General features: G+C 46.0%; 1 protein-coding gene across 13 annotated transcripts in view; it reads left to right on the top strand.

Moving 5' to 3' along the window:
- Positions 1-316: 316 nt before the first annotated feature.
- TSNARE1 (t-SNARE domain containing 1) overlaps positions 317-27,915 on the top strand; it is a 533,773-nt gene continuing 506,174 nt past the window's right edge. For 7 of the 13 annotated variants that reach the window (XM_068396751.1, XM_068396752.1, XM_068396744.1 and 4 more), the window contains exon 1: positions 318-395. The gene's annotated coding sequence lies outside the window, so the exon portion shown is untranslated. Of the gene's footprint in view, positions 396-12,484; positions 12,516-20,476; positions 20,571-25,094; positions 25,204-27,915 lie in introns of those variants that run through there. The other 6 variants (XM_068396748.1, XM_068396743.1, XM_068396747.1 and 3 more) reach the window with 5 other exon arrangements.

Below are 27,915 nucleotides of genomic sequence, written 5' to 3'. Positions count from 1 at the left end.
CGCGGGGCAGCGCGGAGCATAGATAGAACGGTAACGGCTCCCGCGGGGGCCGCACCCCGCAGCGCCCTCAGGCCGGAGCCGCTGAGGGAGGCGCGGGCGGCGCTGAGGGACGGTGGGCGGGAGCGCGGGGCGTGCCCGCCACTCTCGGAGCGCTCCCTCCGCGGATTGGCCGCCGGGGAAAGGGGGCGGGGCGTCCCTCCGCGGTGCAGGCTGGGAGTTGCAGTGCGGGGCGGGGGCCGCGCGCGGCGGCACCGGCGGGCTCGGGACTCCGGCGGGGCGGGGAGGGGCGGGGCGAGCACGTGGTCAGGGCGGGCCCGCCGCCGCTGCCGCCGTCACGTGATGTTTGGATGCCGGCGGCACGGCGCAGCCTCGCGGCGACGGGCGCGCGGCGGCAGGTGAGGGGCGCGCGCGGCGGCGGCGGCGGCGCGTGTGCTGGGCCTTCCCCGCCCCTCCCCGGGCGTGCGCGGGTCGGGGGTGCGTGACACGGGCGGGGGGTGTGTGTGACACGGGTGTGTGTGTGTGACACGGGGGTACGTGTGCATGTGTGTGTGTGTGTGTGTGTGTGTGCAGCCTGGGGACAAGGCTGGCCTGGTGTGAGCAAGGAGGGCCACGCATCCCGAGGGTGCCGTGCTCTCCCACAGACACGCTTGTGTCCCGCGTGGCTGATGACCAGGCAGAGACGGGACGTCCCCGATCCACTATCAACAGTCACCGCGTCACTGTCCCGTGGTTGCTTAACGCAGTGAAACATTGATGTGTCGACCCCCGCGTGATGACAATGTTGGGAAGTGCTCCATGGCCTGTGCTGTAGTTAAAGTGATCGTCCCTCTGTGCTCGGCACTGGTGAGGCCGCACCTTGAGTACTGCGCCCAGTTCTGGGCCCCGCACTTCAAGAAAGATGTTGAGGTGTTGGTGCGAGTGCAGAGGAGGGCGACCAAGCTGGTGAAGGGTCTGGAGGGTCTGACCTATGAGGAACAGCTGAGGGAGCTGGGGTTGTTTAGCCTGGAGAAGAGGAGGCTCCGAGGTGACCTTATTGTAGTCTACAACTACCTGAAGGGAGGTTGTAGTGAAGTGGGAGTTGACCTCTTCTCCCATGCAACTAGCGATAGGACAAGAGGACACAGCCTCAAGCTTCACCAGGGGAGGTTCAGGTTGGACATTAGGAAGAATTTCTTCTCAGAAAGGGTTATTAGCCATTGGAAGGGGCTGCCCAGGGAGGTGGTGGAGTCACCATCTCTGGATGTGTTTAAGAAAAGCCTGGACATGGCACTTAGTGCCATGGTCTAGTTGACATGGTGGTATCAGGGCAACGGTTGGACTTGATGATCCCAGAGGTCTCTTCCAACCTGGTTGATTCTGTGATTCTGTGATTCTGTAAATAACAGGTTTTGTCTCAGTTTTGACCTCACATCGGGTATAATGGTATTTATTTATTTTATTTTTTTTCCTTCTAGGCTAATTCAGGAAGCTTTAGCCATAAATGATTCAGTGGGATGGACTTGCAGGTGCTTTGGGGAAAATACAGGAGAGGAAATGAAACTACTTTGTATAAAGCACCTGCAATAGACCTTGATTGACTTTGCAGAAACTTTGTTGCTTTTGTACTTCCAAATATTTGTGGTTTGCAGCTTTTAATACAAGCTCACCCTGGCTGCGTGCTACAGTGAACCTGCAGCATCTGGCGCTGGAGTGGGCTTTGTTGGGGGGATCTTGTGTTGCCGGTGAGCTGCTCGGTGTCTTTGTGTGCAGATGGAAAAGCAGAGGGTTTGGAAACCTAAAAGCGTGTTTTCATTCTTCCGCCATCGCACCGAATACGCGCTGCAGAACCTCTGGTTGTTTGTGTTGGAAATACTTGGTGACATTTGCAGCTCGAGCTGCGCCCTCGTGACTGGGAGTGCGGCGTGGACAAGCCCTTGTCTGTTTGTAAAGCTGGGGATAACACGTGCCTGGGGTGGTGGCCTGGAGTTTTGCTCTTCGTGCTTCATCCTTCTCAATCCTAAATTTTGACTCGCTGTGTGGTGTGTTAGGCTGGACTAACCTAAGAGGTTTTCCCCCCCCTCCCTTTTTCCTTCATCCAGTGGCAATAAGGTTCATGTTTTATCCAGCATTTACCCCTTTTCCAGGTATTTCCCTTTGCGATGGGTCTGTGAATAAGCAGTGCCCCATCCTTCCTTGTTGGTCTCCATTGCTTTGGTCCAGGAGTCAGAGAATCAGAGAATCACAGAATCAATCAGGTTGGAAGAGACCTCAGGGATCATCGAGTCCAACCATTGCCCTGACACCACCATGTCAACTAGACCATGGCACTAAGTGCCATGTCCAGTCTTTTTTTAAACACATCCAGAGATGGTGACTCCACCACCTCCCTGGGCAGCCCCTTCCAATGTCTAATAACCCTTTCTGAGAAGAAAGAGTCAGTGTAGATGGTTCAGGTCTTTAAATCACCGATGACTCAGGACAGCCACTGTCTGACCCCTCGGTGCCTTCCTGCTCTGCCGTCTTCTCCAGCTGCGACGTCATTTCTCATCTCATCTCCAGATGAGCCTTGCTGGTTTGCTTGTGTATATTAATGTAATTAAAAAAATAGCACAACCACCACTGATGTGGCTGTGATGGACATGGGAGAGGCTGAGCAGTGCATGTGTCCTGCTGCAATCCTGGCTCCTGGGTCCGATCGCCATCCCTGTTTCCTCCTGCCATTGTGTTTAAAACAAGGCTGAGCTTTCGGATACGATGTCTCCCTCCTAGAGGGGTATTGGCAATTGCTTGGTTCAGAGGAGTTTCGCAGTATAACATTGTGCTGCTGTGGTTTTCCTGGCATCCAGGGTTGTCTCTTGTCTTCTCCCGGGCAACTAGTGATAGGACAAGAGGACATAGCCACAAGCTTTGCCAGGGGAGGTTCAGGTTGGACATTAGGAAGTATTTCTTCTCAGAAAGAGTTATTAGACATTGGAAGGGGCTGCCCAGGGAGGTGGTGGAGTCACCATCTCTGGATGTGTTTAAGAAAAGCCTGGCCATGGCACTTAGTGCCCTGGTCTAGTTGACGTGGTGGTGTCAGGGCAATGGTTGGACTCGATGATCCCAGAGGTCTCTTCCAACCTGGTTGATTCTGTGATTCTGTGATTCTGTGACTGCAAGTTATTTAGCTGAGGTTGGCTACAGAGACTAGTACAAGAGAGGTTTTAATATTAAAGTCCTTTACTCCCATCCTCTCTTGTGCAAGAAACCTTATTCCTTTTCTCACAACTCACTTGTTTTATTTTTTTTAAAATTTATTTTATTTTAAACCTTTCGTAAGTTGCTCCTGACCATGCAACACTCTGGTGTGACCGGATCTCCTTACCAGCAAGATGTTTGTTCTGGGCCTTGAGATCCTCTGCTGAGGGTGGGGGTGAAATAATACTTCTGTGTCTTGATAAATTTGCACATCAATGTTACAGCTCTTAAAATCTAATTTAAAAAAGCTGAAAATGAATGAGACTGTGCTTCCCCTTGCTTATAAATATATATCAAATGGTATTTTGAACTGCTGGTTCTTCTGGGAATTCAGGGATATTTAAATAGCAAGTGGGAAAGGGTAAATAATATCAAGATAAAAATAATACTTTTGATTCCCTGCCTGTGCCATAAGCACGTTCTGCTTGATGAAAATGGAAAGAACTTTTAAAAAATTTCATTTACTTTTCCCATCTTTGTTATCTTCCTTCCTCCAGTTCAGTTAGTTTGGGCAATGGGATGGGTAGGTGGCTCTCACTCGGCTTTTTATGGACCTTCTGAGGGTTGCCAGTGCTGCAAGGGGCCATGGAAATGTGTGACACCTGAGGGCTTTGCGTGGGCAGGAGGAACCTCTGTCCAGTTGCTTGCACTGGAAAGGACTTGTGCATCTCAAGCATGTGTCCTTTTGCTGTCAGGAAGGTTATTTGTGGTTTTTAATAATACTTGGTGTTTCCAAAGGAATATGCTCAAGATAAGACCATGACTCTTTTCTTCTCAGAAAGGGTCATTAGACATTGGAAGGGGCTGCCCAGGGAGGTGGTGGAGTCACCATCTCTGGAGGTGTTTAAGAAAAGACTGGACATGGCACTTAGTGCCATGGTCTAGTTGCCATGGTGGTGTCAGGGCAATGGTTGGACTCGGTGATCCCAGAGGTCTCTTCCAACCTGATTGATTCTGTGATTCTATGATCCAGGTCTGATCACCGTGAGACCTGATGGATGAATGGTACCCCCTTCCAGTACCTGAAGGAGGCCTACAGGAAAGCGGGAGAGGGACTTTTTATAAGGGCATGTAGTGACAGGACGAGGGGGAATGGTTTTAAACTGAAAGAGGGGAGATTTAGATTAGCTATTAGGAAGAAATTCTTTCCTGTGAGGGTGGTGAGACACTGGCCCAGGTTGCCCAGAGAAGCTGTGGGTGCCCCCTCCCTGGCAGTGTTCAAGGCCACGTTGGATGGGGCTTTGAGCAACCTGGTCTAGTGGAAGGTGTCTCTGCCTGTGGCAGGGGAGTTGGAACTAGATGATCTTTAAGGTCCCTTCCAACCCAAACCATTCTATGAATGGAAGACCACGTTCTTCTCCTGGGACGTGGCTGGTGGTGTATTCCTGACCATAAGAGCGGATGTGTTTGCCTACAGCATGATCCATTTGGTCTAAATTTCATCTAGATATTTAAGCATGAGCTTAACTGGCAAAATGAAGCATCAAGTGCCTGCATGCCAGCGTTTGCTGGGGAAATATTGCAAAACTTGTCCTCCAGCAGCGTCATCAACCCTTCAAATTGCATTTTGGTCTTTTGCAGTCTACTTTTTGACACGTGCAAATACAAAATCTGGCCACAAACTTGTGTTGGCGTTGCCAGCAGTGATGTTAAGCGTTACGAGGATGAAGGGAAGCTCGTGCCCATCGTTTGATGTTGGAGTGCCCAAAAAGCTACCTACAAAATTCATGCTATCCCCCTGCTGCGAAGGAGCACATGTCCTTTTGCTGTCAGGAAGGTTATTTGTGATTTTTAATAATATTCAGTGTTTCCAAAGGAATATGCTCAAGATAAGAATCCTGCTCTCTCTTTATTTTTCTGCTTGCCTTGCAAATGTTGGTATGTAAGATTAAAATAATGCAAAAGAGTTAAATTAATCTGATTTAACACTTGCAGGGAGGCTTCTATTTAAAACTTCTTTTTCTTCGTAGTGTCACTAGTCAGGAAATTCAGTAGGCAGGTGCCATCGCTTTGTTGCAGTGCATGGGCACGTCTTTGCTTTTCAGTGTTTCTGATGATGGAAAAAAATAGCATTTAACAAAAAAACCCCAAAGGGGCAGGATAGATTTTTTTTTTTTCCAGTGTCCGTTTTGCTTGCAGTGCCATTAGAAAGCAAGGGTTGCATTGGTCATCAGATGGTTTTTTTTGAAATATATTATGAAGATGGGTACCAAAAAAAGAAAAAAATGGAGTATAAGAAAGTTTGGGGTTTTTTTTTTTCACGCTTCTTTGCTGGGATGCAGAGCTGGTAGGAAAAGCTCTCCCAAGAGCAGTTTAGGTGCGTTGGCTACTCATCTGCTGGGATGCTGCAAGCAAAATCTGCAAAGCATTTTCCAGCTTCTCCTTGAATGAAGTCTAACTCGGCTGCAATACCTATGCTTACTTTTTTTTAGTAAATTTATTTTTTTTAAAGGAAATGCTCATGTTAGGTTAGGCTGGGATTTCTTTGTTATCTCTGTAATCGCTTCCCTAAATAAAAGCAGAAAATAACTGCAAAATGGTTTAGGCTCTTCATTGTGGAGCGTTTGTTTTCTTCTTGTTCCGCTCTCACCCCCACCGCAAAGCCACACATTGCAAAAATGTGATTTTTTTGAGGTTATTGGGGGCTTTATTTCTTCTCCTTCCCCTGCTGCATGCATTTATTATGAGTGTAGTCTTGAATAACTTGGCCATGTATTTTTTCCCCCCTGTAGGACTCCTCCATCATCTGGTGCATGGAGTGAAGGAGTGCAGGAGAGTGCTGTGCTGTAGGATTTTATTCCAGCCTTGCTGTGTTGTAGGTCGCCGTAGTCCTTATTTCTGTAAAATAAAACATTTTCTTCTTCCGTTAGAGACTTTGATCACACTCGTTGATGAAGCTTCTTGCTTTTTTTTTCCTGTTTATAATGAATCTTCTTGTGATGCTTCTGCGTGGAGGAGGGAGGTACCTCCTTCATTTTTCTGCATGTGAAAACCAGGCAGATTTGGAGGTGGTGTGACCCAGATTTTTGGATTAACCCATTTCTTTGCTGGGTGAGGTGCCAGAGACTCGAATATGGTACGAGGGAACTCCCAAACTTGCTATTAATGGCTGCTTTGTAAAACATCTCATATGAGCAGATAGCTCAGGAGCTCTGTGGTGGAGGCATATACAGCCATGAACACTGTTTTTCTTATTTTTCCTGTTTTCCCCTGAAATTCCCTTATTTATTTACCAGCATGTGACGTCTCATGACTGTGACCACAGTCCTCATGCTCATTGTCCAGCTCATGTCCATGCTCATTGTCCATCGACAGCCGGCTAAACATGAGCCAGCAGTGTGCCCAGGTGGCCAAGAAGGCCAATGGCATCCTGGCCTCTATTAGGAATAGTGTAGCCAGCCGGTCTAGGGGAGGGATTGTCCCTCTGTACTCGGCACTGGTGAGGCCCCACCTTGAATCCTGTGTCCAGTTCTGGGCCCCGCACTTCAAGAAAGATGTTGAGGTGTTGGAACGAGTCCAGAGGAGGGCGACCACGCTGGTGAAGGGTCCGGAGGGTCTGACCTACGAGGAACGGCTGAGGGAGCTGGGGTTGTTTAGCCTGGAGAAGAGGAGGCTCAGAGGTGACCTTATTGCAGTCTACAACTACCTGAAGGGAGGTTGTAGTAAAGTGGGAGTCGGCCTCTTCTCCTGCGCAACTAGCGATAGGACAAGAGGACACAGCCTCAAGCTTGGCCAGTGGAGGTTCAGGTTGGACATCAGGAAGAATTTCTTTACAGAAAGGGTCATTAGACATTGGAAGGGGCTGCCCAGGGAGGTGGTGGAGTCACCATCTCTGGAGGTGTTTAAGAAAAGCCTGGACGTGGCACTTAGTGCCATGGTTTTGTTGACAGGGTGGTGTCAGGGCAATGGTTGGACTCGATGATCCCAGAGGTCTCTTCCAACCTGGTTGATTCTGTGATTCTCTGATTCTGTAATTGCAGTTACATTTGAGCTGAATTATTAGTAAATGCTTTGCAGCATCCCATGTCCCAGCCTGGAGATGTTTGACATGCTCCGAGGAGTTCTGATTTTGGAGAGGGGAGGAAAAGTGCTGCCACGCATGTGGTTGGTGATGGGGAAGGTCGATGATGCTGCAGGAACTCTGCTGACTTGCAGGGTAACACCTTGTTTGATGTGACGCTGCACATGACAGGTTGTCTTTGTTCGCTATTTCTTGCCCTTCATCTGCCTGGAAACGGGAGCTGCAGATGGTGATCCCTTGAATTCGTGTGATTTTGCCATTGCTTCTGTCGAAGCAGCCCTTTTCCAACACGTGGGCTTGATTTTTTTGAAGGGAGATAATGCAGATTATTTGCTTACAATGCTGGTTGTGCACAGGCACCGTTCAACGTCCTGCCGGTGATTAAAAGTCCCTCTTTGTCCCTTCTATTTGCCGTGGAAACTTTATTAATGAGAAAGCAAACTTTTTTTAATGGTAATCACTACAACGATGTGAAGTTAACTCGATGAACTGCTTTTCTATTCCCAGCTAATAAAAAAATCATGTGGCTGTATGAGAGGAGCTGCTGTGCATTAAGACGTAAATCGATCTATGTTGTTTTTTCCCATCTTCCATGTAGCTGCATTCTTCTGTTGCGAGCTGCAGATCTTGAGCTTTTTCTTCTTGCAAAGCAAAGCAACAGCTAAACCTTAATACAGCTTTTGTTTTATCTTTTCCCCCTCAAAACAATTGATTTATGATCCCTTGTGACACTATTAGCTTTCTAGGCTCTCATGAGAACCTCCTAATTTCTAAAATACCTAATTTACACAAGTTTAAACATACTTTTAAATAGCTTGAGATATGATTTCTCTTTCCAAACTGTTTTGATGTCTTCAGTCGTCTACCTCATGTATCCCCAGCTGCTCTCTGAGTGCTTGTCGCTGCTGGAGAGACCCTGATGTCAGTCCCATCAAATATTCTGCTGCAAGTAGTGACCAGGAGCAGATGCTCAGTGAAAAAGGATGAGAAATTAAACTTATATGTATATTATTAAATAGCAATTAATTTCTATAATATAATGCATAAGATCATATATATAAAATTCACATATATATAATAATAGTGCATGTGTTTTTGTTTGCTTTTATGCTCTGTTTTTTTTTGCTTTTGGTCTAAAGAATTGAAAATTTCTGTCTTTTCTCTGCTGAAGCCGCTGTGGATAGAGCCATGGGATCGGTGCGAGCAGGATCAGGCCACAGTGAATAAGCGTAGTTGTGGTCAGGGCAGCATGCCCAGCCTGCTGCTGCTCACCATCCTCTTGTGTCATGTCCCATACAAGTTGTAAAGCTGGGGACAGACCTGTTGGAGAGCAGCGTAGGGGAAAGGGACCTGGGGGTCCTAGTGGACAGCAGGATGACCATGAGCCAGCAGTGTGCCCTTGTGGCCAAGAAGGCCAATGGCATCCTGGGATGTATTAGAAGGGGTGTGGTCAGCAGGTCGAGAGAGGTTCTCGTCCCCCTCTACTCTGCCCTGGTGAGGCCGCATGTGGAATATTGTGTCCAGTTCTGGGCCCATGTCCTGGTTTGGCCTAAACCAGGCCGATTTTCCTTTCAGTGATTTTTGCTTTCAGCTAAGTCTCCTCTAAGTAACTGCATGTTTGCAGACAGTGTCTGCCTCCAAGACTGATAACGCCCGAAGTTTGTAGTTATCGCTGAGGCACCGGTAGGGATGTTGTGCAGTAAGGCTCTTGCTGTACTTATTCTTAGAGAAACCAAGGTCACTGATGAATTCCTCACTGCTTACAAGTGAAGAGCCGAAGGGGGGTTGCAGCTGCAGTGGGGAGCAGACAGGGCAGGTGACCCAAAATTGACCAACGAGGGTATTCCATTCCACACACGTCATTCTCGGTATAAAGGGGGGGGATCACGAGGGTCGCACTTTTTTCTGCTATGGCCAGTGTCCAAGGAGGACTCCGTCTGTTTTCCTGCTGCCCCCGATCCCGATCCGTGCGTCCCTGAATCCAGCTCTCGACCGTTGCTAGGCCCAGCCTGGGCCTTCCCGGAGCCTGCCCTGCAGTGCCGGTGGTGACGTGGCTGACTTCAGGGGAGCTCAATCTTGGTTTTGTATATATATTTGTATATATTTGATTATTTCTATTATTATTATTATATTTTTTTTTTCATTATTATAGTTTATTAAAACTGTTTTAACTTTCCAACCCGGAAGCCTCTCTCCCTTTTCCCTTTCCCTTTCCCTTTGGGAGGAGGGGGGGGGATAACAGAGGGCATCTGCCACAGGTTTAATAACTGGCCCAGCTTTAAACCGTGACAGATTTATTGGCGCCCAACGTGGGGCACGAAAGAAGCTCCGACAGGTTGCTCTGATAAGTCGAATCCCAGCTCCAGTGGGAGGAGACCCGGAGAGCTCAGCTGAGAGAGTATCGGAGTTCTTCCTTTGAGATTTACGAGGGGTTGGAAATTAAAACAGATAGCGAAGATGGTAATGTCATTTTTGATCGCTGTGCTATCTCGTCTCTTTATTAAGCCTTTTACAGAGTTAAGTGTAATAATACCTTACTTGCCGTTGTTTGTTAGTGTTTATGTGCAGTTTATCATTGCTGGGTACTGGTCAACATGCATTGTTTTGTTATGGCGTTTCGTATGTTCCCTCAGTTCAAGAAGGACAGGGAACTGCTAGAGAGAGTCCAGCGCAGAGCCACGAAGATGATTAAGGGAGTGGAACATCTCCCTTATGAGGAGAGGCTGAGGGAGCTGGGTCTCTTTAGCTTAGAGAAGAGGAGACTGAGGGGTGACCTCATTAATGTTTATAAATATGTAAAGGGCAAGTGTCATGAGGATGGAGCCAGGCTCTTCTCAGTGACATCCCTTGACAGGACAAGGGGCAATGGGTGCAAGCTGGAACACAGGAGGTTCCACATAAATATGAGGAAAAACTTCTTTACGGTGAGGGTGACCGAACACTGGAACAGGCTGCCCAGAGAGGTTGTGGAGTCTCCTTCTCTGGAGACATTCAAAACCCGCCTGGATGCGTTCCTGTGTGACATGATCTAGGTAATCCTGCTCCAGCAGGGGGATTGGACTAAATGATCTTTTGAGGTCCCTTCCAATCCCTAACATTCCGTGATTCTGTGATTCTGTGAAAGCTATCCAGATTTATAGTGACGGTGAAAAATCATGCAGTTTTACTAGGACTACTTTTACTAATCATAAATAAGGCAAAAAATTTATTAAAATGATGGTGCTTAAAGTTGTGTTGAGGCCACTGCATGTTAGTGGCCCAATTTCTCAGTGTTGAGGACCTTCAGCTTCCATTAACTGCAAGTGGCTGAAGATGGAAGTAGGTGGTAAAACGTGGATGTCGAAGCCCCAGAGATGCTGTCCTGAGCTTTTTGACACCTCTGGCTTAGAGAACAACCACGTGCTTTCAGAAGCCCTTTTAAGTATTGGTTATGCACCACGTGGAAGTTTCATAGGTACGGGTTGTCTAGAAATGTAATGGATTGATATCCCAGCCAAGTGCCAAAACTGGTCCCTTGGAGATGCATCTTAGCCAGTGGTATAAACAGTGCTGCAATATTACAGTAAAAGGGGATGCTGCGTCTGACTCACCTTTGAATTTGAAAGAGCAGATTGACAGTCTCACTGCAGATGTTTTCCTGATTATCATCTTCACAGCTTCAAGCAGATGGGTTTCTTTTCCTTTGCTCCAAATATGGGACAATGGAGAAGATTCCAATTCTGTTTTTTTTTTTTCTTTTCTCCTCATGGAAATACCTGCAGGTTAATTGTAAGGATCTTCTTTGTGCGTGGAAACCAAGGTGTGCTTTTTTTTTTCCTCTTTGCATGTCATTTGGATGTATCTTTGTTTCTTTGTATATAGAGGTGTCCCATGGGCTCTGAGGTCTACAGACTCGCTCTTCTATCTTTGTCCAGTTCCTTTCCTAATGCATTGTGTTTGTCATCCTTTTGTTAATTAATTAGAGTTTATTATAATCCCATACTTGGAAACAGGGCTGTGGGTCCTGGTTGTGTCTGTGAGGCATCTGAACACAGACTATAAACAGAGTGCAGAAAGTAGCCTGGAGGTCCTCCTGTCCCCAGGGCACTCACCTCCTGCCTCCCTGCTCCTCCTGGCTTTGACCATCCCTTTTCTGTTGGCCCCTGGTAAAACCAGAAGGAACTTTTGTGTTTTACTGTGTGGTTACTTCGTGGGCTTGAGATGCTGTTGGCTTCTTCAGCCCCGTTGGGGTGCAGTATCTTCTTGCTGGGAGGATTCAGCTTTTACTGCTTTTCTCTGCCGGCAGAAAGGAGAACGAGAATATAAAGTTTTGCTCTTTGCAAGCAAATTGCTTTTCAAAATCTGTGGTGATTCCTGGGTTGCGATGATAATCTAACTCTTTGGAAGCAGGCAGTGGCCTTCAGGGTAAGGTGATGAGTGGTCTTCACCAGTCTTTTACATGCAGATGAGAGTCCCTTGGCTTCCTCACTCTACAACAACTTTCGTGAAGGAAGGCTTATGGATCTGATGTCCTTCTTGCTCCTATCCCATAGCCCAGAGGCAGGTAGTTGTCGTGGTCAGTTAAGGGCTGGGTGGACATCATCTCAATGGATGTCATCTCAATGCCTACAAGCCCCATGGTGAGCTCTTGCAGATGAATGAGGCAATGTTTTCTGGTGTTTCATTGTGCTCCATTTCCATTACTTGCCTTCCTGGACAGGCTGAGGCTGGTTATTTTGCCTGGTTGGCTGCACACCACGTAGCAAAGTTGCTCTCCTAAGCAGACAAGGGTGACCTTGCACTTGCTGATTTGGTAGCTGGGCTCCGATGCTGGCTCCCTGCGTTGCACCTCGTAAATAACTCTGGTTTTCAGTTGCATTTCCCAGACCTGTTTGCACCTTGCAAAAAATAATTACAACCTCTGAGACTGGGGTTGGCTGAGCAAGGGGGAAGAGGGCACAGAAAAACCTGCAATCCGTGTTTTTTCTTGCGCTTTCATCAACGTGGTGCTGCCGATGGGACCGGGAGCTCCCTTCTGGAGCATGAATCAGGCTGTGCTCGTGTTCGCCCGGGATTGCTCCTGTTCTGTGTGTGAGGTTTCTTCCTCTGTTAAGCATCGTCTTAAATCCACGTACCGGGCGATGCCTCCCTCGCCTGCTTTATTACCTCTTAATGTGTTTTCCCCAGTAGATCTCGTGCTCGGATAAACTTCTCCTGCTTTCCTTGGCTGCAAAACTGGCTCTTTCGGTGGTCTTCCTCCTCCAGCTGCTGTGTGCATCCTTCCTCCATCCACGCAGAGGTACTTGTCTGCTTCTTAGCATGTTTTTTGAGCACTTTGGAGCCTGTGCATCCTCCTTGAGAAGCAGGTGGATGCCATCGCTCCTGGTTTTGCAGCCGAGCCGGCATTAGCTATGGTCATGTGAGGAGCCGGTGGGGAAGGCAAGAGTATTTTTAGCGTGCGCTTCTGTGCGCCGCTCGGGGGGCCGCCCACAGCTGAGTATTAAAATAATAGCGGGGACATTGGGTAAGCTTTGCAGCAAAATGTTGATATGCAAATTGCCATCTTAAGAGCAAACCTCAAGGCGATTTTTTGGCAATGCACACAAGGCTCCGGAGCAGTGTGTTTTGAATAAAGATTACAGCGAGGGATTTCACCCAGAGGGCACGGTCGTCTCATTTATTCTGAAGCTTAGCAGAGCTGGTAATTCAGTGTTGGAAGCCAACAGGGTGAAACGTGTGCACCTTTAAAAAGGTATTAGAATAGCGTTGGCAAAACAAACTGTAACGTCACCTCTGTAAGTTGGATTTCCAGGGTTGCAGAAGCAATAAATGTGGTTGCATTTAATTTGCAAGTGATTCCTGGGCACTGCCCAGGGAAGAGGTGGCTCTGATGGCTGCAGAGTTGGTTTGGAGGCATTATCTGGTAGTAAATGGGAGCTGGGGTTGTTTAGCCTGGAGAAGAGGAGGCTCAGACGTGACCTTATTGCAGTCTACAACTACCTGAAGGGAGGTTGTAGTGAAGTGGGAGTCGGCCTCTTCTCCCAGGCAACCAGCGATAGGACAAGAGGACACAGCCTCAAGCTTCACCAGGGGAGGTTCAGGTTGGACATCAGGAAGAATTTCTTTTCAGAAAGGGTTATTAGACATTGGAAGGGGCTGCCCAGGGAGGTGGTGGAGTCACCATCTCTGGAGGAGTTGAAGAAAAGCCTGGCCATGGCACTTAGTGCCATGGTCTAGTTGCCATGGTGGTGTCAGGGCAATGGTGGGACTCGATGATCCCAGAGGTCCCTTCCAACCTGGTTGATTCTGTGATTCTGTGCTTTGACTTCTATCTTCAAGTTGGTGATAGGCAGCTTGGCTGTTTGAAACCTTGCAATAAGAAATTGGATAAAATATGAATCACTTGTTGTTGTTGTTTTATTTTTCTGGTTACTGAGTTCATGGTTGCACTACTGGGAAGGAACCAGCAGTAAATTAGGAGAACCCAAGCAGTGGTTTCATGGTTCTTGCTTTGCGACTGTCCAAGCTGGTCCTGTGTCCATCAGTACAAGTCAGAGGCACCATTTATCCTTCTTTCCACCCCCAAGCTCAGGTGTATTCAATAGCTACAACTGGGCAGCTATGTGGCTTTTCAGGCAGGTAAAGCAGTTATCCTGCCTCCGTAAGGCCAAGGAGCACTAAGGGAGATCAAGAGAAGCTGTTACGTGCCATGGGATCACTGGCCAAAAGTTGCCCTATTTAATATTTGAGGACTGAAAAGCAGGTGGCAGTTTTAACCTCTTGACACTACCTTCTGCATGGACGTATCTTCTTTTCTTACCCACTCTTGCCTAATATTTCTGTTCTATCCTTGATCCTACTTTTGAACCTTATTTGACTTGTGGTGTCTTTTTGTCTCATTAAATGATGCATTTAAGATGTCCTTGATGACTTGAACACTAGGAAGAGCTCAGGTCCTTTCCCTCCTCTCACACACATCACCCATAACTAGATTATAACCACAGTTATTGGGTGGTTCTTGTGTGCTGATGATGGGTTTAATTCAGTAGATGTTTCCTGGAAAGACTTGACCAAATGTTTTTGCCTGTGGACCATTACAGTATCCTCAACCATTGGATAGGAAGGCTGGAAGACTGCATCTGCAATGGTTTTCTCTCTCAAATGCGATTTCTCAGGGGCTTAAATAATCTGAGCTGAGGTGTGTGTTGGACTTGTACACCCCATCAAATCATCATGGGCCGTGGTTGGACTTGAGTGAAGCCAACCTGCCCAACAGAACATTGGGAGAACATGCCCTGGAGCTTAGTTTTCCTCATTGTACATCGCAGTGACATTAGATTTTTAGAAGTCTTGGTTGACTTCTTAAGAGGTCAGTTGAAATTTTCTGTTGAAATTGAGGAATCCGTGTCCAAATCTGCCAAGTTTTGTATAATGACTTTTTAGATACTGGTAGTAAGCAGTAACTTAGTGTGTGAGTGCTGCTGTGCTTGTTTAGGGTATAACTGCTGAATGAATAAGTTTCATCCAGGTTTAGTTTAATTAGTTGCAAATTGAGAGTTTCAAGAGACAGAGGTTGGTGGACTTGCCAAAGTGAGATGACCAGTTGGGCAGTGGATTTTAGTCCTCCCATTTATTCCAGTTCTTGAGGAGCGAGTACTGTGGTTCTTCAAGAAATGCTGATTTGTATGTGTCACAGAATTAACCAGGTTGGAAGAGACCTCTGGGATCATCGACTCCAACCATTGCCCTGACACCACCATGGCAACTAGACCATGGCACTAAGTGCCATGTCCAGGCTTTTCTTAAACACATCCAGAGATGGTGACTCCACCACCTCCCTGGGCAGCCCATTCCAATGGCTACTGACCCTTGCTGAGAAGAAATGCTTCCTAATGTCCAACCTGAACCTCCCCTGGTGAAGCTTGAGGCTGTGTCCTCTTGTCTTATCGCTAGTTGCCCGGGAGAAGAGGCCGACTCCTACTTCACTACAACCTCCCTTCAGGTAGTTGTAGACTGTGTTTTCATTATTCTTTTATTGTGAAGCCTGGACATTTTTGGGGAAAATAAAAGTTTGTATCCCAATAAATATGTTGCTCTAGGATTGGAAACTAGCAGTAAATGAGGCAACTTCTTGTGAGTTTTGGTTTTTGTTCAGGGTTTGTTTTGGTTTTTATAGGACTCTCAGATTTGTACAAATCTGTACCTTTTAGAGGCTGGAGAAGGATGATCTTCAGTGGAAGTAAAAGTAGTTGGTGGCTATTTTTTCTTTCTTTCAACATAGCATGGAAAAACCAGGTGACTGAGACTGTGGGAACACATTCTCCTGACTTTGATATAAGTTTGTGTTGATCAGCTTAGTTCCCTTGTGTCCTTTTACTTTAATTATATGTTCCAACACCATAAGACTTTTAAATATCAAATTTTGAGGGTGTTCTCTGCCAGCACTGCATGGTTTAAGTGCAGATCCTGTTGGCAGGCATCTCCCGAGCTGTTGACTTCCCTCCTTCATAACCCTGTCCTCTCTTGCCTAGGTTTTCACTCCTTAAAAGTCAAACAGATTTGAGAAAACAGCAGAGCTCTCTAAAACATTGGAAGAAAGTACAGAGGAACTCAGAAAGCGGTGGTCTATAAAGCACTCTCGTGAGTGTACATGAAGATCGCCATGTCTTGCCTGGATCTCGATGGTGCTGAGCGAGTAAAAGAAAAACATCTTCCTAGCTTGGTTCAGGCACGTCTTGAATCTTCTTTGTGTCCTTTGTTGCATCCTGCATCTCTGTGGCATTAAACACAAGCTGCTGGTTACGTCTTCCAGAGCCCTTCTTGTGCTGCCTTATGCCTTGTTGAGATGTGGGCTCTTCCCTCCAAGGTCATGAATCTCTGTTCATGACTTTGACGTGCTCCAAGTCTCCTGCTCCGTTGTTCTTCCCTCTTGATGACATCACCTGTGAACATTGGCACCCTCTGTACTCGGCACTGGTGAGGCCGCACCTTGAGTACTGTGTCCAGTTCTGGGCCCCGCACTTCAAGAAAGATGTTGAGGTGTTGGAGCGAGTCCAGAGGAGGGCGACTAAGCTGGTGAAGGGTCTGGAGGGTCTGACCTACGAGGAACAGCTGAGGGAGCTGGGGTTGTTTAGCCTGGAGAAGAGGAGGCTCAGAGGTGACCTTATTGCAGTCTACAACTACCTGAAGGGAGGTTGTAGTGAAGTGGGAGTTGGCCTCTTCTCCCAGGCAACTAGCGATAGGACAAGAGGACACAGCCTCAAGCTTCGCCAGGGGAGGTTCAGGTTGGACATTAGGAAGAATTTCTTTTCAGCAAGGGTCATTAGCCATTGGAATGGGCTGCCCAGGGAGGTGGTGGAGTCACCATCTCTGGATGTGTTTAAGAAAAGCCTGGCCATGGCACTTAGTGCCATTGTCTAGTTGCCATCGTGGTGTCAGGGCAATGGTTGGACTCGATGATCCCAGAGGTCTCTTCCAACCTGGTTGATTCTGTGATTCTGTGATTGTAGGGATGCTCTTAATTTTCCCCAAACCTTGTTTTTTTGGTGAGATATCTTCAGAGAACCTTACATGTTTTTTCTATCCCTACCTTGCCTCCTTTGGTAGTTACGATATCAGCTGCTTTATGTGGGGAAACTGAAATGGTGAGCTCTGATATCGCCGGGTAAGAAACATTTTTGTAAAGCTGTGCATTTAGACTAATTCTGTCTGCCATAAAATGTGCTGAGGATTTGTGATCCTCAGCAGGCATTTGACAGATCTTAACTAGTTATGCTGTGTCTTGTCAATCAAAATTAAACGCCTACCTCACTCCTTCCTACTTTGTCTCTCTTCCAGCTTTTTTATTTAGGTTGGTCATTAAAATTGCTTATAACCATAGAAACGAGGAAAACCCACCCCTTGCGTTCCAGATCTTTAGCGTGATATTCCTGTACTGACATCATGTGAGTTATATACCCGATGACTTAAAAAACCAAAAAAACCCTTCAAGTAGGCAGAATTGTCATTAATTCCTTCCTATAATGGGGTTGTTCCTGTGAGTACCAACCGAAGATCATGTCCTTCTTGCATTCCTTTATGGTGTCCAGCACGAGGAGAGACTCTGCTGTGGAGAAACCTCCTGACAAGATAGAGTTGGAGAAGAAACAGATAGATACGTGGGATGGGAAGGGTGGGAGGATGAGATAAGGAGAAGATGGGTCGGCAAGAAGTCGCATGCGCGACATAGTGCGTGTTGGTAATTTCAGTATTGGTTTTCATCCTTCTAGGGCTGCGTGTAGCAGGCAGCACGCGATGGTTGGGTGCTCTGAGAGATGGGCATAATATTGATGCTTCTGTAGAACTGGGACACCACGTTTCTACGCTTACGGACCTGAGTCCCTGCTTGGCGGTATGGGATGCGATGTGTCTTAGCTTCTTCTGAAGAATTAAAACTTTTACTGATTTTGTGTGCAGAGGCAGTTTAAAAACACTTGACCTAAAGCTACATGAAGGTGATAGAAACTCTTACCTTAGGAGCCATGAGCATCCTGAGATTTCAGTGCTGGACTCTGTGTGCTGGACAATTAATGCTGTTTTCATTTGGAGCAGGATTGCTCCGTGTGAGATTGCCAGAGACAAGATTTCTGACGTTTTTTTTCTCACCTTAAGTTGCACTAAATCACAGGAATATCAGGGCTTTTTTTTATAATAAATGAAAGGAGTGATCGAACAGATGAAACTAGTTAACTGTAGCTGCCAGCATTGCTCTCTGTAACTCACTCAGCTTTGCTCTTTTTATGAATTATGGGAACATGGTAGCACATGGAGAGCGATACAGGTAGTCAAGGAGTGACTTTCCTGGGTATGTGATGACAGGGCTGGAGGGATCCTCTGCTGCTTGTGCTTTGCTGGGACCTCTGAACACACTGAGATGTGGCGTACATCAGAGAAGGGGAAAGTGCAGTCCTGGCGCTAGAGCAGGATGGTGTGTGTTTTAGCTGTACACCAAGCAGTTACCTCTGCTTTTACATTTTTCTAATAGATTTCAGAAAAGAAAAAGCCACAAAGTCCAGAAGAAACACTCCCAAGACTGTTGAATGTTGATACGTAGACTTTCTGTTGAGTTACTAATGTGTAGATGTGAACCAGTAGACAGCAGTACTTCATATTGATGCGTACTTCATATTGATAGCGATAGGACAAGAGGACATAGCCTCACGCTTTGCCAGGGGAGGTTCAGGTTGGACACTAGGAAGAATTTCTTCTCAGAAAGGGTTATTAGACATTGGAAGGGGCTGCCCAGGGAGGTGGTGGAGTCACCATCTCTGGATGTGTTTAAGAAAAGCCTGGACATGGCACTTAGTGCCATGGTCTAGTTGCCATGGTGGTGTCAGGGCAACGGTTGGACTCGATGATCCCAGAGGTCTCTTCCAACCTTATTGATTCTGTGATTCTGTACAAGGAATCCTGCATCTCTGTGGTGGCAATGCGCATGCTTCATGTGTCGTTGTGCAGTGATCACAAAGAGTGAAGGCTGCCTCCTTGAGAAATCGCAACATGCCTTGATGATGGAAGGTCTCCAGGATGGATATGCGGATTGTTCCTGAGGCAGTTGGATGTGGAAGTTTCATTGCTCTCTATAGGAAGTCTTGTCTCTTGGGAAGGTGAATTTTGACCTTTGGCGAGAGAAATAACGAAGAAGTGGTGTATGAAGTAGCATGACAAGGTGTTGCTGAGCAGCATCTTAAAACTTAAATGTCTTACTTATTTACCCTATCTTCAAAAGCCGGTGCTAGGCACTGTACTTGAACTTAATGCTCGTAAGGATTTTTTTTCATGTGTTGGGGCTTCTGCTGTTGGCTTTTGAGGTTCTTGAAATGGGTTGTGTTCATCAAAGCAGAGGCAAGCGTAATTGTGTGGTTCTTCTACGGGTATGAAAACTCAGGGCAGGAGCTCCTTCAGCATCCTTTGCTGCCGTCTCTGACTCCAGTGTCATCCCATGCCATATGACTTTCTCCACCATCCCATCACGAGGAGGGATAAGAAAGCTTTGATGATAAGTCTGGAAGGCTGAGTCCTGCGTGATGATGCTCCTCCTGCTTAAAACAAGCCAAGCAGCCAAAATTTTCAGCACTTTGATTAAAACACTTCTTTTGAGAAATAATTACAGTAAAAAGAGAGTAATACTTCTATGTCCTTAACTTTACACAGTGTAAAAGTGCCTCTACCTGAGTTGCCTAAGCCATTCTTTTTCTTGTTTTCTGTTTTATTTTTTATTAAAGCATAATAAACTGCATTAAAAGCATGTTGAATTCCCTCCAAAGCATTAGTTTCCAAATTCGGGACAAAAAAATTCAGTTGTTAAAGTGTGTGTGTGGGAAGTGGATTTATTACGTCATTAAGTAGAGTCTCCAGAGTTATCTGAGCTATCAGATCTTTACAGATGCCGTTCTACAATATGCAGTTGTACATCTGTCTGTATAGATATGTTATCTCTGCCTATTGCTCTATACACAAGCGTGTGCATTTGCACTCTTGTATGAATAATATTTCCAAAATTAATAATTTATTTTTCCTCTTTCTATGTATTTTTAGTTAAAAATCAATTATAAAGGTACCATAGGGATTTTTCAGTCTTCTGCTACCTTTGCTTTGTAACAGATTGGCTGCTGTTATAAAAGCCTGAGTCCTCTGTGCAGCTTTGTGTTACACCATCCTGGTGAAGGTTCTGCTCTTCTGTGCTGAGACCTCCTCCAGTGCTGCGTCCGCTTGGTTGTCCCAGCTGCATACTTCTAGCTCAGCGATCTCCTTAGCTGCATGGACTTTCTTTTTGTAGGAAATGTAGGAAAAATACTGTCAGATCCTACTTGACTGGCTAAGACTGAATATAAAACATGAGATCACTAAGCAGGGGGAAACGAGAGTTACGTGAAATCACAAATTACATGAAATACAGCAAGTAATTTTCATTTTACTTGGCATTCCTTAATGTTTGCACCCTGAAATTAAACAGAAGGACTGTTTTTTTTTTTTTTTAATGCATGAGTTACATCATCAAGAGATATTGTGTAGGCCAAAAGCAAAGCTTGCCTAATATATATATTTTTCTTTAACAAATTCACAGAGTGTGAAAACTCCTGAAGGCAGTTGAATCTAAAGATAGGGCTAAAACCTCAGTCTTGGGAATGCCTGCACTTCAGACTGGGAGAAACAGAGCAGATAAAAACCTGTATGAACTTCTCACTTCTGATTTTCATTATTTTCCTTTTCCCTGAGCAGAGACAATACTGTTGAGATGGGCCTTGGGTCTGTTGGGCTATTGCTGCCTGGTGCCGAACAAGTGGCTCCACAACACAAGAGAATAAAATTCTGGGTGAGATATTTTTTGCTGTTTTCTTTCAGTGATAATCCTTCCTGTTTCAGGTTCCTTCTTTTGGTTTGGGTGTTTTTCTCCATATCCCTTGAACTTGTTGGAAGTGGTTCTACGTTCCACGGTTCTCGAGGGTCTGAGCTACGAGGAACGGCTGAGGGAGCTGGTGGTGTTTAGCCTGGAGAAGAGGAGGCTCAGAGGTGACCTTATTGCAGTCTACAACTACCTGAAGGGAGGTTGTAGTGAAGTGGGAGTCGGCCTCTTCTCCTGGGCAACTAGCGATAGGACAAGAGGACATAGGCTCAAGCTTCGCCAGGGGAGGTTCAGGTTGGACATTAGGAAGCATTTCTTCTCAGCAAGGGTCATTAAGCATTGGAAGGGGCTGCCCAGGGAGGTGGTGGAGTCACCATCTCTGGATGTGTTTAAGAAAAGACTGGGCATGGCACTTAGTGCCATGGTCTAGTTGCCATGGTGGTGTCAGGGCAACGGTTGGACTGGATGATCCCAGAGGTCTCTTCCAACCTGGTTGATTCTGTGATTCTGTTTTGTAGACCCAGCCTCTGGAGTGGGTGTGCAGGAACGTTATGGGCTCAATGCTTGCAGATGTTCACCTCTGGACGGTGTCTTCCGGTCTTGCGTTGATTTCCTTGTTTTAACTGGTTGACACTGGGCGATCCCCATCCAAATTCTTTCCCTGACAGCAATCTTGCCTGGCTTGGCTGATTCATTAAGCCCTGGGATGATCACCGCTCGCAGCGCGTTGACTTGGAGTTGAGCTTTCTGGCCAAAGTGAGTGTTAATGGGCACTCTGCTAGGAACAGATGGTCAGTGAAGGTTTCATTTTTCAAGGAGTAACGGGCTGTATTTGTAAAACCTATAAAGTTTTTTATCAGCAGAAATAGTTTTCTTAAACTACATCTGTTTTTCCCACCTGGAATACCGTTAACAGTAATTTGTATCGTGGCTAGAACAGTTGTTTCATGTGCTCCAGCTTAATAGGAGGAAATAAGTCTTTTCTTGGGTATTTTTGGTTTTGTGTCTGTTCCTTCCTCATAGAATACTTTAGAAAGTATTATAGAATTAGAAAAAAGAAAGGGTTTTATATATTTATCTGAATCAATTGATTATCTTGCACTTAATTCTTATTCAATAAATCATGATCTTTGAAGCAAGTCCTTAAAAAGGGTTTTATTTCTCTACCTCCATTTTCCGTAGCATGGGGAGAATTGGCACGTTGCAGCCCCGTTTGTATACAGAGCTAAACAGATTTGTAACATTCAGTAAATTGTATGCAAAAAGTGTGCCTATTAACATCCTGAGTAATCACCAACAACAGAGTAAATACGAGGTTAATGAGATTAACGGGAAAGAGGAACGTAAGCGTTGGAGTGCTCCTCCCCATGGCCCTGTAGCCGATGGTAGCCCGGTTTCTGTTGACGAGCCCAGCATAGCTATAGATGCAGGAGTTATTTTGCTGCTGTTCCCTGTGCAATGCTTAATGAGTTCCTACTGCTGGCATTTTTCTTTAGATACTGTATAATATTATTAAATCCCACTCCTTGCAAGAGGTTTTGAGCTTTTTTTTTTTTTAATAAATCTTTATTTGTGTTTTTTCCCTATTTGTTTCTAGTGCTGGGGCTCAGTGATAAGGCACCTGATTAGCCCTTGTCTTCTGAAGTCTTCTCCCAGGTATCTGGTACCCTCCTAGATGTCTCCTCAAGGCCACCAGAGGAATTGGCCCAAGTCTTTTCTGGGAAACATGCTACCATCAGAATATGGTACTCATAAGTGCACTGAGATTTAACCCTTATTTTCTTATTCCAGGCACCATCTTGACTTGATTTCATTTGGCCTTTGGCTTTCGCCTTCCAAGTGCTCTCCATCACGTGCTCCCCATTAAGTCTTGCAGGGAGAGAAAGACCCATTTCCAAGCAAGAACATGACTTTTTTCCATACTATAGTATCTCTCAAGCGCTCTCTCTTTTCCAGTTTAGTGGGTTTTCTGGGCATGGTGCTCTCTGTCCATCTTCCTCTAGCATCATCTGGCAGTCATCAGTGTTTTCTCAATGTCGCTGCATCAGAATTCTTGTATTTGAGTTTTCTCCACCCAAAACTGCATATGCGTGGTTGACTCAAAGCTCTAGGCACCGACTCCCCTTACTGGTCAGTTGACAAACTGCAGCCTATTTTTTTTTCTATTTTTAATGAAAATGCCTCACCGAGAAACCTATTTCATTACTCAAGATAAATATTGTACTTATGACCCTAGTTTTTCTTTTTGTGGTGGTTCTGATTAAACCATGAACCTTCAACTTAAACAATTCAGGTAGAGTGTAGGCACTGCATGTTGCCTAAATGAATTATTTGCCTCTTAGCTTTTGTTCTTAATTGTGGGGGTCTTTCAGGTTTTTTTTAATTGTTTTTTTTTTGGTTTTTTTTTGTTGGGTTTTTTTTTAGTATTGCAAGTTATTTTCCTCCTGTTTCAGTTGAGTTGGGCAGTGATTTCTATCTCCTGTCTGCGCTTTAGCATTTGGGTGTGAGGACGACTATTGTCTTCTATCACAGCTTTGCCTGGAGCTGAGATTTCCTTTCCAGACTGCGTTACTGGAAGTCAGCCCAACATCTTGGCATTGGCTGGGCAAAGTAGAAGAGCGCTTGAGCGCTCCACCGATGCTGTGGGAGGGAGGAGATACAATTCCACCAAATTGCTATCCAACAACACAGCTTGGAAAGGTCCTCTGGGTTCGTCTTGACGTGATGGTGTAATGGTTTGCTGCTCTCTAGAGAACTAAGAATCACAGAGTAGTTTGGGTTGGAAGGAACCTTTAAAGGTCGTCTAGTCCAACCCCCCTTCAATGAGCAGGGACATCTTCAACCAGATCAGGTTTTTCAGAGCCCCATCCAACCTGACCTTGAATATTTCCAGGGATGTGGCATCTACCACCCCTCTGGGCAACCTGTTCCGGTGTTTCACCATCCTCATAGTAAAAAATTTCTTCCTTAGAAACTAAGAAGATGGGTTTTTGATGGGAACAGTTCCTTGCTTTGCGAAGACATGATATAGGGCAGTCTGAGGGAGAAGAAAGTAAGTCTTGAGTTTGCTTGGTGGGATGATCTCTCTCCTCATTCCCCCTGTTCCCATTATTACAGAATCAACCAGGTTGGAAGAGACCTCAGGGATCATCGAGTCCAACCATTGCCCTTACACCACCATGTCAACTAGACCATGGCACTAAGTGCCATGTCCAGGCTTTTCTTAAACCCCTCCAGAGATGGTGACTCCACCACCTCCCTGGGCAGCCCATTCCAATGTCTAATAACCCTTTCTGTAAAGAAATTCTTCCTGATGTCCAACCTGAACCTCCCCTGGCGAAGCTTGAGGCTGTGTCCTCTTGTCCTATCGCTAGTTGCCCGGGAGAAGAGGCCAACTCCCACTTCACTACAACCTCCCTTCAGGTGGTTGTATTATGGTTGGTAACTGGGAAACCTGTTGAACTCAGTGGTGCTCTCTCAGTGCTAAGCCTTTGTCCATGAGTCACATTACTGGTCAGCGTGCAGAGAGCTCACGCCGATGCTTCCAGACGTTGCGGTGTAGTTGGACAGAGTGATTGCTGATATGGAGAACAGCAACACCTTCATGAGGGGAGGAAGGTGTTAAAAGCCACGACACGGTTGCTTGTGATTTCGTTTTGATCTCTTTGCAAATAGAAAAGTGATGGAAAGGGCAAATGTGTGTGTATGAGTGCAAGGGAGGGACTTGCACATATCCCTGTGCGAGAGCTGCTTGCTGCAGCACGTTACTCCTATTTGTGTATGAGCGCCTGAAATTTTGCAAGAGACGTTAAGACTTGAGAAATCTGTTTTGTTACCTTGTAAGTGGGTGATTAAACCTTCTGCATTTTGGTCTTTTTCACTGTGGGAATCTTTAAGTCGTTACGCTTGTTTTCTTTCGAGATCATATTAAAAGCAAAGAGTGGCTTCATTATTTATTTAATTTGTTTATAGAAAGCGCTTCTCTCTGCCTGTTTTATGCAAAAGCGCTTTAATTGGTCTTTCAGACAGCCGAGAAGAGGACAGGGAAGGAAATATTTAATGCAACGTATAATTCTTTCTGGTTTTGCCTCAAAATAAGAAGCCACTTTGCTAAGATTTATGTATTTAAACACATTTTGTGCACACGGTGCAGCTATGCTTTATCTGCCTGCTGCAGCAGGCTGATGCAAAGAAAAGCCTTGATCAATGGGATGAACTGGTTCAGGATAACTCCCAAACTCTTCCAGTGATAAACACGATGGCAGTTTCTTGCCACCTTGTTTATAATAGTTGCATCTTTTTACATTTGGTTTTTTTTTTTTTAATTTAATCTACTTGAAGGTTAAAAATCACAATGATGCAAGTTATTTCCTGCTGTGCAATACTGAAGCAGAATAACACCCCGTTAAACCGAGAGTCTATCCTGTGCATTTTCAGCACTAGGATGCTTTGGAGGCAGGTGAGATGACTGTGCCTTGTCTTTATTTCTCCTAGATACACACTACTGCGTTACAGAGTTTATGCAAGCCTGGTAATTGAACACAGATTGCCTGAATTGCAAAACATCACTTCAGTGTCAACACCTCCCTCCTGCCTATTTAAGGTGAAATAACTGGGGGGATTCGATTTTGGGGTTTGAGGTCTGAGCTTCTTTAGTCTGCACATGCTGGCGGGGTCAGGAATGTTTATGGGCTGGAATCACCTCGCTTTGGCTCCGTCATAGTCAAAGGTCAAATAAAGTAGAGCGTATCAGGTCTTGTTCAGTGTTTGTGATTTGTTGTGGGTGAGACGTGGACAACACACACGTTCACAATGCACACCTCCATGGTTTGCTCTTTCAATACTAAAAATTTCCAGAGGTATCTGGACATGGTCTGGAAGAGTCAGCTGAGAGACTGGGTCTGAAAGGCCAATGGCATCCTGGGCTGTATTAGAAGGGGTGTGGTTAGCAGGTCAAGAGAGGTTCTCCTCCCCCTCTACTCTGCCCTGGTGAGGCTGCATCTGGAATATTGTGTCCAGTTCTGGGCCCCTCCCTTCAAGAAGGACAGGGAACTGCTAGAGAGAGTCCAGTGCAGAGCCATGAAGATGATTAAGGGGGTGGAACATCTCCCTTCTGAGGAGAGGCTGAGGGAGCTGGGTCTGTTTAGCTTGGAGAAGAGGAGACTGAGGGGTGACCTCATTAATGTTTATAAATATGGAAAGGGCAAGTGTCAAGAGGATGGAGCCAGGCTCTTCTCAGTGACATCCCTTGACAGGACAAGGGGCAATGGGTGCAAGCTGGAACACAGGAGGTTCCACTTAAATATGAGGAAAAACTTCTTTACGGTGAGGGTGACCGAACACTGGAACAGGCTGCCCAGAGAGGTTGTGGAGTCTCCTTCTCTGGAGACATTCAAAACCCGCCTGGACGCGTTCCTGTGTGATATGGTCTAGGCAATCCTGCTCCGGCAGGGGGATTGGACTAGATGATCTTTCGAGGTCCCTTCCAATCCCTAACATTCTGTGATTCTGTGAAAGCTCTCCGTAAAATAATGATCTGTATCTCATCATAGTGGGCTGAAGCTGGAGCTTGATGGAGGTGTATGGCAGAATGCCATGGTAATGATGGAGACGCCCCATCAGAAACCTCTTTCCTGCATGTAGACAGAGTAGAGACCCAGAAATATATGTCCTACTGTTCAAGGTCCAGCTGGTAATCATTGAGTTTGAGCCTGCTGTAGGGTATAGGTATTGTGAGCTGGAAGATGTACAAGCGCAAGACAAAAAGGTTGGTTCCTGACTTGGATAACTTCAAATGTATGGAAGAGTAAAAGGAAGTGAGGAGATGATGATCAGCATCACATCCAGTTGGGGGGCTGGAAGCAAAGCCAGCTCACAGCAAGGGTGTTTCAGGGCAGTAGGTTCTGAGGAAGCCTGATGTCCCACACAGATGGATTTGGGAAGTCCTCTGGAGCCTGGGAAGACTACAGAGATGTGGGCCATGGGGTTGCTGGCACTTTCCTGCGCTGGTGAGTTTGTCCATGCAATTGAGTTAAAATACTTGAAAGAGATTTGACTTTTTAGAAGTTGTGCGAATGTGTAAAGTAAGCGAACCCCCTTGTTGAAAGAGCTTTTGATGCTTTGGAGGTTTTCAGCTGCATTTGTTTGAAATATGCCACGTGCCATGCCTTAAGAGTGCGTTTTTAATGTATTTTTGGGTCGCTCTTATTTAATGTTGAGCTCGAGAAAGAGCAGCCCCTGCCTGCCACCTCAAAAAAGAAGGATGAGAAAAAGTGAGAAGTAAGCAAGAAGAGCTTGTCATGAAACCTAAATTCACTTAGAAGCATCTAGTATAGAAGGGTGTCTGTAGAAGCTCATTCTGTACTTTTATTGCAAGGACGGTGTTATACTGCTGTAGTATATCAGAGAGCTGCGTAATAGCAGCTCCTCTGTCCTGAACGACTGCCTAGAGCTGTAGGTTTTGGTGTTTAACCTGACGAAATATTTTAGCTTGGTGTCTCCAGGGGTAAAATGAAGGAGTAGCGGCTCTGAGGGATTAATACGGAGTGAATTAGATGTTTGTAAAAGGCATTAAAAGCCTCAATTGTTGTAGTGGGGTTGCATCCCCGCAATGGGCTGCCCAGGGAGGTGGTGGAGTCACCATCTCTGGATGTGTTTAAGAAAAGCCTGGACATGGCACTTAGTGGCATGGTCTAGTTGCCATGGTGGTGTCAGGGCAATGGTTGGACTCGATGATCCCAGAGGTCTCTTCCAACCTGGTTGATTCTGTGATCGCAGTGTTGGAAATGGGATGCGAGATGCTGCAGTGCATCCTCCTCTTGCACATCCTCTCGCTGATGGACTTGGCTGCTGTGGGTGAAGCACCGGTCTGGTGCAGGTGTGGGACAGCCAGCTGGATTGCAGGATGAGGATAGCCAGTTATTTACGTAACGTGTGCTTAGATCTGATGACAAGGGAGAACAAAAGCCACCAAAACCCCTCATGTTTCGCAGCATCAACGATAAAAATAGTTGTAAAAAACCTCAGGGATGTCTCTTCTCTTTTCTCTTGCAGTTTCAGTAAGCACCACAGACCGAGTGCTTGTGCAAGGATGCTGTTTCTTGACCCCAGAAGCTGCATCCTAATGTTGCCCAGGGAGGTGGTGGAGTCACCATCTCTGGATGCGTTTAAGAAAAGACTGGACATGGCACTTAGTGCCATGGTCTAGTTGCTATGGTGGTGTGAGGGCAATGGTTGGACTCGATGATCCCAGAGGTCTCTTCCAACCTGATTGATTCTGTGATTCTGTCATTCTGAGAAGCTGCATCCCAGCATC

The sequence above is a fragment of the Nyctibius grandis genome, chromosome 3, assembly GCF_013368605.1.
Source record: "Nyctibius grandis isolate bNycGra1 chromosome 3, bNycGra1.pri, whole genome shotgun sequence".
NCBI lineage: Eukaryota > Metazoa > Chordata > Aves > Nyctibiiformes > Nyctibiidae > Nyctibius > Nyctibius grandis.
This window is presented reverse-complemented; position numbering and strand designations above follow the sequence as displayed.